At 37.7% G+C, this 12,522-nt stretch overlaps 1 protein-coding gene across 1 annotated transcript in view; it reads left to right on the forward strand.

The window, feature by feature from the left end:
• LOC133530692 (transcriptional activator protein Pur-alpha) overlaps window positions 1-12,522 on the forward strand; it is a 47,707-nt gene that overhangs the window by 494 nt on the left and 34,691 nt on the right. The gene's annotated exons all lie outside the window — the stretch shown is intronic.

Here is a 12,522-nt window from a genome sequence, read left to right on the forward strand (position 1 = left end):
CGTAATTCGTCCGGGAAGATATTCTTCCCTGTCCTGTCGTTCAAAAGTAAATATTTCATTGTTCCCGTTTCAAAATGGCGAATTCGGGTCTGCAAGTCGTCTGGCACTAAGGGTTTCGGGGGCCGAGCGGGCTGCGGGGCCGCAGAGCCCGCGGGAGGCGCGGGCTCGGCCGGGGACCGGCTGGGCTACCGTCGTCAGAGGTTGACGACCTATCGATTTTTTTGTCTGCGACCTCTCGCCGCCGGGCGGCAGCGGCTGACAGCTGGCGGCTGGGCGGGCTCGGCGGCGGCCGGGAGGCTGGCAGGGCGCGCTGGGGCCGCGCGGGCCGGCCCGGGGTCCCGCGGCGCCGAGCGCGGCCGCGGCCCTTTGTGTGCGCAGCCGAGCGGTCAGCTGACGGCGCGCGCCACGCTAGGTCAGTGTCCGCCAAGCCCCCGTCTCCCGTCTGGAGCCCCATCTGACCATCGTCAACATCGCGTCAAACCCAATCCCATTTTTTCCAATTAGAATCTGATTAGACCTATAGTGTATTTCTAAGTGTTGTGTAGTGACATTGCGTGAGTTGCAGCAAGTGCCAAGTGAAGTGAAGTGAAGTGATAGTGAGGTGTGATGCCAGTTCTTTGTTCAAAGTGGTTACCGGTCCTACCTGCTGTGACATTGAGGTATTGAGGACGCAGTCTATTGTGCAATAGTGAAAGTGTGTTGCTAGGCAGAGCTTCCACGGTCCATCAACTGGAGCAGAGGGAGTGGCTTCTTGGCAACAGGCTGTCCACCCTGTGCACACCACAAGTTCCACACAGGGAGTACCGGGTCCTAGGAGTACTTACATTAACCTAGATGTGTCTGCTTGGTGACTATAACCTAAATTTTAAAGTGATTCTCTAACTTTGATTGACCTAATTTTTTTATTGCAAAATCAGTGGTCCACTAGTAGTGAATGACAGTTCCAATTATCATTAAAGGCAAGTAAACAATGAAGTGCTTTAAAATATTATTGCACAAACACACAGAAACTAGTATTTGGGGGCCCAATTTATTTATTTAGTGGTAGAGATCAGAACAGAAACAAATAAATTCCAAATCTGATTAAGGAATACAGATTTAATTAACACAAAATACAAAAGTTATAATTATATTGTAAAAGTTATAGTTTTGGGATGTACATCATCCCATAATTATAAGTTTTGTATTCTGTAATGTTGGCACTAATGGGCTTATACATTGTTACTAAGTAGATTGTAGAGTAATCACACAAAGGCTGATATCGGAAACCTGCAGTAGATATTTGTAATTGATTATTAAATAAACATAAAAGGTCATTCTTCAGGCTTACCTTCAATTGCATATTTAATGCAACCACTTTATGCTTCTGAATCCTAGATATTTTTTTCAATCATGGATGTTTTAGTTGTCTAGATTTATAGCCCAAAATTATAGCCCTTGAAGAAGTTTCAAGAATAATTAGGCAGATTTTATTTTTTAATAAGAATTTATGTAAGGATTGTGAATATCATCTTCGAATGAGTAGCCAAATCGAGTCCAGTTTGACTACTCAGACACACTATAAGGTGCATTGAAGTAAATGCATGGGGTGATTTCGAAAACCACATTATTTACTGCAGGGATCGGAAACCGGTATTTTTTGTATGGGAACGAAAACGGTATTTTTTCGTTCTTTGTTAATTATTTCATTCCTAATCGGGCAATCTAATAATACGAAGTCGTTATCTAAAAACACAACTGAGTCCTACATTTTGAGTATAAAATAAACCGAAATATATGGTTATTTCGATGTTTTTGCAAAAAACCGGTTCCGATCCCTGATTTACTGAGCTTAGTTTATTGACCAATCTGCCCAATCCAAATAATCCAATTGCCACAATAGTTTTTGAGCATTTCTATTTATACTTGTAAAGTCTAATGGCATTAATTAGCCGGGTCCACATAGAGTGAGCATATGCACGAGGCAATTTCCACACGCACAAACTGCCCAGTATAGACGTGCCTCGCCGAGGAAAACCCATGTGCCGCCTCGGTGAGGCACGTCTATACTGGGCAGTTTGTGCGTGAGGAAATTGCCTCACGCATATGCTGGCTCTGTGCAAACCCGGCTATTCATGCCTTACTGGCCTGAATTAGCTGTGAATTGTTGGTCTTTATCTGTAATTTTGTCTAATGTCTTTGTAAGAAAGAGATAAAACATAATTTGACTAAATCAGGCCTGTAAAGTTTTCTATGGAGGTAAGAATATCATCTCAGTACCATTTAACACCGTGTCACAGTGACAATCAATATGAATGTGGCTAGGGACATTATACTACTGTCAATGTGACAAGGTATGAAATAGTACATTACGATACAAGTGCGAAAAATAGGAAATTCGAAACGAGTGGCGATAAATTAAAACACGACCGAAGGGAGTGTTTTAAATCGACACGAGTTGCGAATTACCTATTCGCACATGTATCGTACAACGTTTTACAGTACATATGGCCCTTTAAATGTTCGACACAGTAACGTAATATGCTACTTCTCGCACTAGTGCTATAAAGTAGCCCCATATGTACTGTAAATGGTATTGAAATTAAATTTCTTGGCGGTACCTCCAACTTATGTGTTGGAATTGGGAAATTTTATATTATTTCTAGTCAGAATCACAAGCTTTTCCCATTTTACTCAATTAAAATAGTCCCCAAGTTTTTGATCCATTGGAAAGGGTGAGGGGAGGCCTTTGCCGAGCAGTGGGACACACAAATAGACTATACAGAATGTTTATGTTTTTAATAACCTTCTAGGGCGGTAACAAAACAAACAAACAAACAAGAAATGTATGAAATTTTGGCAACACTTTTCCTCATATTAAGGATCAAAGGAGTTCATGTTTCTGAATGGATATATTATTTAATATAAAAAATCTAAAATGCAAGTTCAGGGATACAGTCACCTGCAATAATATGTTCCTCTTAAGGGGCCTCCAGATGGGCTACACTTTTGTTGAAATATGTGGCTACAATATTGCCAAATATATCTCAGCAATACGAAAAACATTTTATTGCAGCATATGGCTGGAACATGTATATCTTGGCAATATTTAAGCAAAATATTTCAGTATGCAATATTTCATTATTTTGTCTTTACATGGGCTACATATATGGCTAGTATGGCTACAATGGCTGACGAACTAGTACGCGTTGTACAAATGATATGGCGTCAAAGGAAAACCATTTTACGGGCTTTCCACGAGCGCTGCCACTTTTCTTTTTTTTTTTCCTCGTTTTTGGCGTATGTCCTCAAACTTCTAAATTTTTTGTACGCCTCCTCACTTGATATACCAAATTTTTGGGCAACATCTGCCCACCCATCTTTCTTAGCGTTTCGATCCTTGTATATTCCGCATTCCACGTTCCACAATTGCGGGTACAAATGCACTTCATTGATAAAATCAATAATTTTTGCGTTTGACCATGTTCCACTCATTTTGATACGTACCTAACCTCAAACCGCGAACCAAACAACAACAAACACACTTCACGTAGCATGAAAAAAGGACGCACTTATGCCATATAGTGAGACAGCAATAAGAAATATTGCAGTATTTTCGATTGCAAAGCGATTTTACCGGCAATATGGCTGGGACCCTAAACATTCATCGGCCACACTAAAAATATATCACAATATATCCCGGCCATACTAAAAATATTGTCGAGTATTGCATTGTCTGGCCGTAAATGCTGGCTGATGCTACCAGCCACACTGTTGCAGCCACACATTTTCGTGAAACTATGGCCCGTCTGGGGGCCTCTTAACATATTTATTATTATTATTATTATTTATTTGATACACTAGCAGCTCTTGGAGCTGATGCGTGTATATCGCAGCACTTGTGTTTATTTAGCACTTTTTAATGTTCTAAAATGTGTATCTAGTCTATTTTTGAAAGAGTTCACTGACGGTGCACTAACAACAGTTTCTGGTAGAGAGTTCCACACATTTACTACACGATTTGGCAAGAAGTGTTTCCTAGGGTTGCTAGCACATGGAGGTTTGACTAGTTTTTTAGAGTGTCCTCTTAACCTTACATTCTGGCTTGATATGTATAAGTCTTTAATATTTGGAACATTGTAGTGTCCAGACAAGACTTTGTATGTCTCAATAAGATCGCCTCGCTTCCTTCTGTCCTCCAATGTTGTAAGACCTAATTCCTGAAGCCGTTCTTCATATGTCTTGTCTTTCATATTATTGCAGATGACTGTACAAGTTTAAATAGAAATGCTATTTAAGCACAAAACTAGATAGCTTGGTTGAATGGTTACTAAACTAGGTAATTACAAGTTTTTATTTAACTTGCAATGTACCTATGTATTTACAGGTCCAAATCATGCAAGTTAAATTTGATCCACTTCCCGGTTTCCGATGAAGCTGAAAATTTGTGTACATGTAAGTCGGGTGACAATGCAATATTATGGTACCATCAAGCTGATTTGATGCTGGAGACAGGATAGAATGGAGGTGGGCATTGGAACTCTGTGATAAAACAACGCAACCTAATTGTCTTTAGGGTTTTTAAAATTCTCTCGATGAGTACTGCCTGTCCACTTGCCACAATCCAATGTGCATTATTACAGTAGAAAGTCCTTCTAATTTAGTAGGTATTACAGGCTACAGGTTTTTTAAGATAATTATGTATATTTTTATTTAGGGCTGCCATAATTATTCCAAACTGATACGGGACAATGGGGTAGTAACAGCGTTACGGGGGGGGGGGGGGGGGGGGCTAATACGTATTCACATAGCTTTAACTCACATAGGTGAGGAAAGAAGGTGGATAAACAGAGGTGATTCTGACCATTTATATAGGTATTTTGCATATTCTGCAGCGGTATTGATATACGAGACAAAAACGGAACGAGGAAAAATACGGGACGCGATACTTAGACACGGTGACAGTCCCGTGTGTACGGGACGTATGGCAACCCTATGTATATTACACATACATGAAATATTCATTCAACATTTCTATGTATTATTATGCAAATGCCAGTAACCAGGTTTCATTAGATCGGTGTCATCACCATAGCGCCTACATTCTATAACACCAATATTAACTGACCAATTTTAGTTTAATAAATATCTGGGAGACCAAGCTTTGATTGGAAAACATATATATAAAAACGTAAAAATCTGCGTTTTCCCAGAGATAAGACCCATATATAGCCAAAACGCCCATATATAGCAAATTACATCAAAATCGTTAGAGCCGTTTCCGAAATCCCCGAAATATATAATTATATATACAAGAATTGCTCCTTTAAAGGTATAAGATAAGATACAAGATAAAAAGGTTTAATAAACATTCCATTCTCATGCATTAAAAAAAAAGGATAAATTATAAATGAAAGCTCAATAATTCTAAATTGGCTAGAAACAGTTGGCCAACATGTGTTTCAGTCTACAGTTGAGACTAGTCTGCAAAAAACAGGTTTGAGGTTTTTTTGGCGTCTGGCGGCGGTCTGTAATGGATTGTCTGCTGTCAACGACCCACCTTGAACTACTTACATAACCACATTACTTGCTAGCTGGCTTTTCAAAAACTATTTTCAATTGGTACTTATACTATACATACTTTTTAGTAATAGTGGATTTAAGAAAGTTTTATTGACAAAGATTTTTTTTCTTTAAGGTATGACAAAAAACAGGTTAGGTTAGCTTTGTATCAGACATGTTTTAGAAATAATGTAATTTTTTATTGTTTTGGTTTTTTTAGTAAACTTTCTGTTTTTATAGTCTGATTTGTTGTCCACAATATCCTCTAGCGGCCCGCCATACAAAGAAAAATGACAATCTAATTTGAAAATATGGTATTAGAGTTGTAATAGAGAATTAAAATAGAGTTGAATTTGTTTTGTTTTTAAATCAAACGAAAAAAAACAAAAGCTACTGTACTATTAAATTAAGATTTCAATATTTTCAATTTCATTGGAGGCAGTTTCACAGAGGGTTCCGTACAAACCTGTAGGTAGGTATATATTATTACATCATATTATGATGTAACTAAAAATTTACGGCTTTCGCAATATTTTCTTTATTTGTGCTATAAGACGTTGCTTTGTACCAAATTTCATGATTCTGAGTTCACGTGTAGTAGGTTTTGATTCCCTTTTAAGTGTCGAAATTTGCGGCATAAACGGCTGTATCTTTTGATTGCGTTGGCTTAGAAGTTTAATTTTTTCACAGCTCCAAGGGACAGTAGACCTGAGTATTTGATATAAATTTCAGCTTGATACCTCGACGCGTTCCGGAGAAAAAGGACAGACAGACGGACGGACGGACAACAAATTGATCCTATAAGGGTTTCGTTTTTTGCTTTCGAGGTACGGAACCCTAAAAAGTACAGTCTTTCCTCTGGTCTCGTCTAAAATTCTAAAAAAATTAAAAAATTACTGGTGTTCTTGCAGGTATACATAGAAGATTTTAATAAAAAAAATATAAATAGATCGTAATTTTAACATTTATGTCGTACCGCATTTTCTATGTGAGCAATTACCTCTTAACTTGACCCGTATATGCACCTTCCTGAGTACAGACTATAGGCAGAATGCAATATGTTAAACAAAACATACTGTCAAATGCCAAAATGAGATTTAGTTAATAAAAATAATTAAAACAAACTACAAATAACACAGAATCAAAATCTATAAAATTGGTAACTGTAGTATGGCAACAGTTTTAGCCAGATCTAGAGAGATAAACACTCTTTGGCCGCTGTTTTTGGGGTCACCTACACCTACATCATTATCTCGATAATAAATTCCTGAAGCAATCTAAAGTTAGCACTTTTCTAGGTCACCACATCAATGAGACCAATGTCACATCCTACTCATACCACTTCACTCCTTGAGATGTTTCCATTCCCTACACTACATTTTTATTAATAACATTGGCTGTTCAATAATTTTAGAAGTTCTACAGTAAGTACGATATAAGCACAGCTCTACAATATTTATATGTATGTTTGTACAAATTATGCTGATGATAAATGTAATCTCTTTCTTTCTATCTTGTTAAGAGAACCAGCCACTCAGCTACTTCTGCTGCTCACATAATGTTAAAGTAGATGTATGTTGTCTCGTGAATGTCAGCAGCCGCTCCGCTGGTTAGTTTGCGTATTGTTAGTGCTATTTTTAGGACCAGGATGATAAAATTAAATAGGCTCAGCAAACGTTTTTATATGCCAGATACTAACGAAATTTTTACCTATGGGTTATACAGTTATTATAAAAAATAAATAAATCGGCACAGTAAGACCAAAGATTTGTGTAGTGGGTACTAGACGACGATATATGTAATAAATACTTCTACATACATAGAAAAACACCTATAATTGAGGAATAAATATTTGTCATAAACACGCAAACATTTGTTCCATGAGTTGTGGATGTTTTCTATGTAAATGTATAAGTGGATAGTTATTTAATTAATATGGATTTCCGCACAGTAACGCCTGATTCTATAAATTATTTAATGAACAAAATGATCAAACTAGTTTGGCCAATGATGCGATGCGCCGGGTTGTTACGAGGCGCTTGGTAATTAGTGCGGTGCATTGCGTGCATGCCCACCTGCATAACTTGCTGCATTTTTAGGCGCGGACTGTATGCAGTTACGACAGTGGGAACAGTGGCGGTTATCAATCATGTCTACCATCATACAGTAGTGCAAGGTCCACATTCCTTAATAAATATCCATTTTAATCACATAAGTACAAAATGCCCTTAACGAGATTTGAACCCAGGACCTTCGGCTTTATAGGCAGGGATAATAGTAATACCGACGAGGGTGCGTAGCAAACGCAACTGTCATTGTCTCACTAATATGGAAGAGTGCTAGGGGGCCCATCCATTAATTACATCACACGTTTAGGGGGAGGGAGGGGGTCAAGAAAATGTGACATGTCGTGAGAAGGGGGAGGGGGAATCACAAACTTTGTGACATCACTTTAACTTGATCAAGTTGATCAGTAAACGAAAATTTATTAAAACATTTTTATTCGCTGCATAGTTAAATAATAAGTTTTTGGAACGGTAAATAACGAGTTTTTATTCGATTAATTTCCTTTCCTAATCAGTTTTGGGTTATAAAATTACAAATAGGTATTTCATTTATTAAAAATATTTTGATAATATATTAATAATATGTAATTCGATTTGCCGATTTCGTTGAAACCAAAATTGCAAAAATGTGATGTCACACCGGGGTCCAGGTTTTCCAAATGTTACCAAGTGACAAGAGACAGCGTTTTGTTGTCGTAGCGCAAGCGATTGACACCTTGGCTAGGCACCCAGGCCAGACAGGTTGTCAAAGACTACAGCGATACAACAATTTCAATACTACCGGTGTCACGATACAATCTTGCGGCTGTTAAACGCTCTTCAGTGTCGCTGCATAAAATCGCTATGTGTTTAAAGGCCTAAGGCGAAAGATGTATAGTTATTTTTGACGTGAATGGTTGGAACACGTCACAGTATCGCGGCTATAAGTAGAACGTGTCATTGAACTTGTTAGATTTGCCTCTCGAGGCCGTTCCGAGTTAGTTTACTCTAAATCCGCCGTGAACTGGTACATTCAAAGTTAATTTCAGTACCATTACGTACCTTCTCAGTGACAATTAACATGACAGTCGCTAGGGACCTCTTACTATTGTCACTAACAAGGTACGAAATGGTGCTGAAATTAAATTCCTTGACCATACTAGATAGACTAGAAGCATGCCGTGTTCAATTCAATATCTGGCCGGTTTTAGTGTCATGCGGACCGTCAGTACGGATCGCTCCGCACCGGACCAATATAAATATTAAGTTCAGGGAGCGTTTTAGACTAAGGCTGTCGGGTCCGCGCGGACATGAACTTCATACAAATAGTCGGTGCGGATCGCTCCGTGCTGACGGTCCGCATGATACTAAAACCAGCCTAAATTTGTATGTACTATGTAAATGATGTCAATCGCCCATGCGTCTCGCTCGCGCCAATACATGTACGCTAGTACCCAGTATCCACAACACGAGCCTTAATGAGCTTACTGTGGGACTAAGCCGATTTGTGTAAGATTGTCCCATTAAGAGCAATTCCTAGCTGAGCAACTTTTCAAATCTCGAATTTTTGAAGCTATGTTTCTGTCGCGCTGCGGTGGGCGGGAGCCGGAGCTAAGTGTGAGTGCGCGCACACAGACGCGAGACTCGTGCGCTCGCTCATTGCGCGCCGTTCCGTCGACATCGCCCGCGAGCCGGACGGAATTTATTCTGCGCTGCCCGACGCAAGTTGTTTTTGTGGTTACCACGTAATATTGTTTTTCATTTTTATATTATACTGTATCTATTACACCCTAATACCAAACACCCTATCACCTGTACTAAATGTATTTTACACCTATGATGACGAAATAATAAATGATTGATTGATTGATTGATATTAATTACCATATAGGTAAAAACTGCAAAAAAGAATTATGTCTCAGCTTCGGTTGTCGTCGTACAGTTAAGTGCAAAAATATGTATCGAAAGAAACGTCTCATAAATTATGGTACTACGCTCTTATTACACTGGAATAAGATGCTATGGGACATATTTTTGAGTAAGATATGTACACCCATATTTTTACACTTGCTGTACCTATCCGTATCAGTAAGTTAGGAGTGATCATGGTGTGTTGTGAAATTTTGTAAGTAGGTATAAATATACCTATGGTTAAACTACAATCTATTTAACTTGTAGTACGATGGGGCTAAACTTGGGCCGCCTTATTGAAGAACGTATCGCAATGACAATCTGGGTAAAGTATGTTGGGATAATGTCGGACAATTTTGGGACCAATTGAGAGAACTCGTGAAAAAATGTTTTTTCGAGATCTCAACACGTGACAGATTCTTGAAGTACGTAGCGAATCGTTAAATAATAACCGTAGATTCGGCCTGAATTTTGGTAATCTTCAATATAGAACGGTTTTAGTTTTGTAAGTACCTGTGTAAAGATGAGACATACTTTTTTTTTTAGGGTAACGAGTGTTTTGCCATCAAGGGAGAACATTGGATGGTGAAAAAAAGGTGCTTCAAATGGAAAGAGAATAAGGTATCACAAAGAAATAGGTCCGGTGTCTACCCTTTTGTATCCGATCTTAACCCTGATACAAAAATTGGTAAAATTGTGGCTCTCAAACTTTGATACCTATGTCATAAGGCAATTTGATGAGTAAACAATGTGCTAAGAAACCTCTTATTGTAAGGTTTACCCGAAGTAATAAAAAAAAAACCACTAAAATAATAGATACGTTGCGAAGTTTTGACAATTTAAGAGTTCGTGAACTGTACAGGTTTAGGGAAAGTGTAAATGTATTGTTTATTGAATGGAATGTACTGGAAGATATTAAGTACTTAAGTAGGAGGGACAAAAATCAATATAAAAAATAATCGTGCCCAGTCATTTTTAATGAAGGTCGCCAAAAAAATAAGAATCAAACTTAGAAATCAAAAAGACTAAGTAGTTCTTTAAAAAGGTCAAGGTCACTGAGAGCCCATCTTGAAGTATGGAAAATAATTAAAATTGCGATTTTGTTATATATATATATATATATATATATATATATATATATATATATATATATAGTTGATATATAATCTTTTTTTTTGATAAAATGTAAGGATCGTATGTAAAGAGTAAAGTAAATATATACGAAAAGAGAGCCCTCTTGAAGCATTTTAAGGAAACTAATTTCGAATCCCTAGGTATCTCTATTTTGTATCCGAAACTAGCAATGTATGTATGCATGCACATCTACATAATATGCATCCGTATGTGTAGGTACTTTATTGCGAAAAATTGCTCATTTGCTATCTATTTTACTCGATTTTGTTATAAATTTTAACATGTATCATCATCCCTATACAATATAAATACTCTTTATTACACACCTCAATAAAAGAAAACAATACAAAAGAAAACATACACATAAGCACAGGTAAACAACATGCGGTCTTATCGCTAAAAGGCAACCTTTGGGTTGTGGAAATTAAAAAAATTACATTGTCAGTAACCGTCGCGCTGGTAGTGGTACTGGATTAAAATAATGGTACGAAAGTGTGATCAAGAAAACAATAAATGTGATAATTAAGGTCAGTAGGTAAATTGAAGAAAATTTAAAATTTGATAATCACTGCTGTTTTTTAAATAGGTAAAGATCTGATTGGTCCTGGTCAGATCTTTACCTGGAAGGGTCAAGATCGGATATCGGTCTACAGCAGTGCTAGGTCTGTTAACACAATTACAAAAACAAACACAGTTTCATCACAATACGCGAAATAAATTACAGAGCGAAGATCGGATAGAAGGAAGAATTCGCGAAATTTACCTTGCTCTCTGTGATTGCACATAGCACAAGCCCGACTCCCTGAGTGACGCGGGGACACTGACAGTCGAGGCGCAATGAAATGGCGTCTTACACAATGTTGCCAACATTAAAAAATAAAGCCAAATTAGGAGGAAATGAATGTCCTACGTTCTTCACCCGCATCCGGTATTAACCCAACATACCTTAATCGTTGAACCGCCGCATTTCAAAATGGCCCTTATTTTGATATGGGCTAGCCGTAATGTAATACGGCGGATTATACAATACGACTGCGATACTTATATATAAATCCCCTCGTCAATGTAATTTCATTAAATTTGCTATCTAGTGGCAAACATCAAAGTAGTTATCTTTTACTTGTGACGCACAAGTGTAAGCAATGTAAAATACTATATTTCTAAAAAAATTGCCTACTACGTAATAAAAGAAAATGTGATTATTAAATTATAATACGAAAGGTGGTCAAATCGCAAAATGCTGTCGTTTTATTTAGAATAATGAAATAATTAGACCAGTTCCGAAAGTACCGGGAAATCCCGGTTCTTTAAAACAGTACCGGTTCTGCAATCCCTAATAAGGATGTTATGCCCATCACTATTCCTTCTGTGTACGTATATTTAGAAACTGTCTCCGCCTCTAATTCGTGCGATAAGGACAACTGCAGCTCGGACCGAAATTCACTCGCAAAAAACTCAAAAATCGAGGTTTCGCTCTCGACTGTTTCCTCCTCCAAAACGCAACTAATCATTATGAAATTTTGGAAATTGCAAGAGGAAGAAATAATCTATGCCGCTATGTTTTGATTTTTTGGATATTTTTTGTCATATTTGTATACTGTGCCTTTTTTTACAGCCAATTCAATTGAGCCGTTTTTGCGATTTTCGAGGCGCTGTATCTTTCTTCAAAATAAAATAATCCAGAAAAGCAAAACATAGCGGCACAGATATTGATGATATTGATCTTATTTGAAAAAATCACTGCTCTAGGTTAAAAATCCAGGGAGGAATCAGTCGAGAGCGTTTGTATGGAAAAATCGCAACTAGGAATTCCTCTTAATCTATATTGTAGCCTTGTAATTTTTAGTATTTCATACAAAATGTACGAGTCTATATATTCACGACAGCCGCG

The sequence above is a fragment of the Cydia pomonella genome, chromosome 23 (genome assembly GCF_033807575.1).
Source record: "Cydia pomonella isolate Wapato2018A chromosome 23, ilCydPomo1, whole genome shotgun sequence".
Classification (NCBI taxonomy): domain Eukaryota; kingdom Metazoa; phylum Arthropoda; class Insecta; order Lepidoptera; family Tortricidae; genus Cydia; species Cydia pomonella.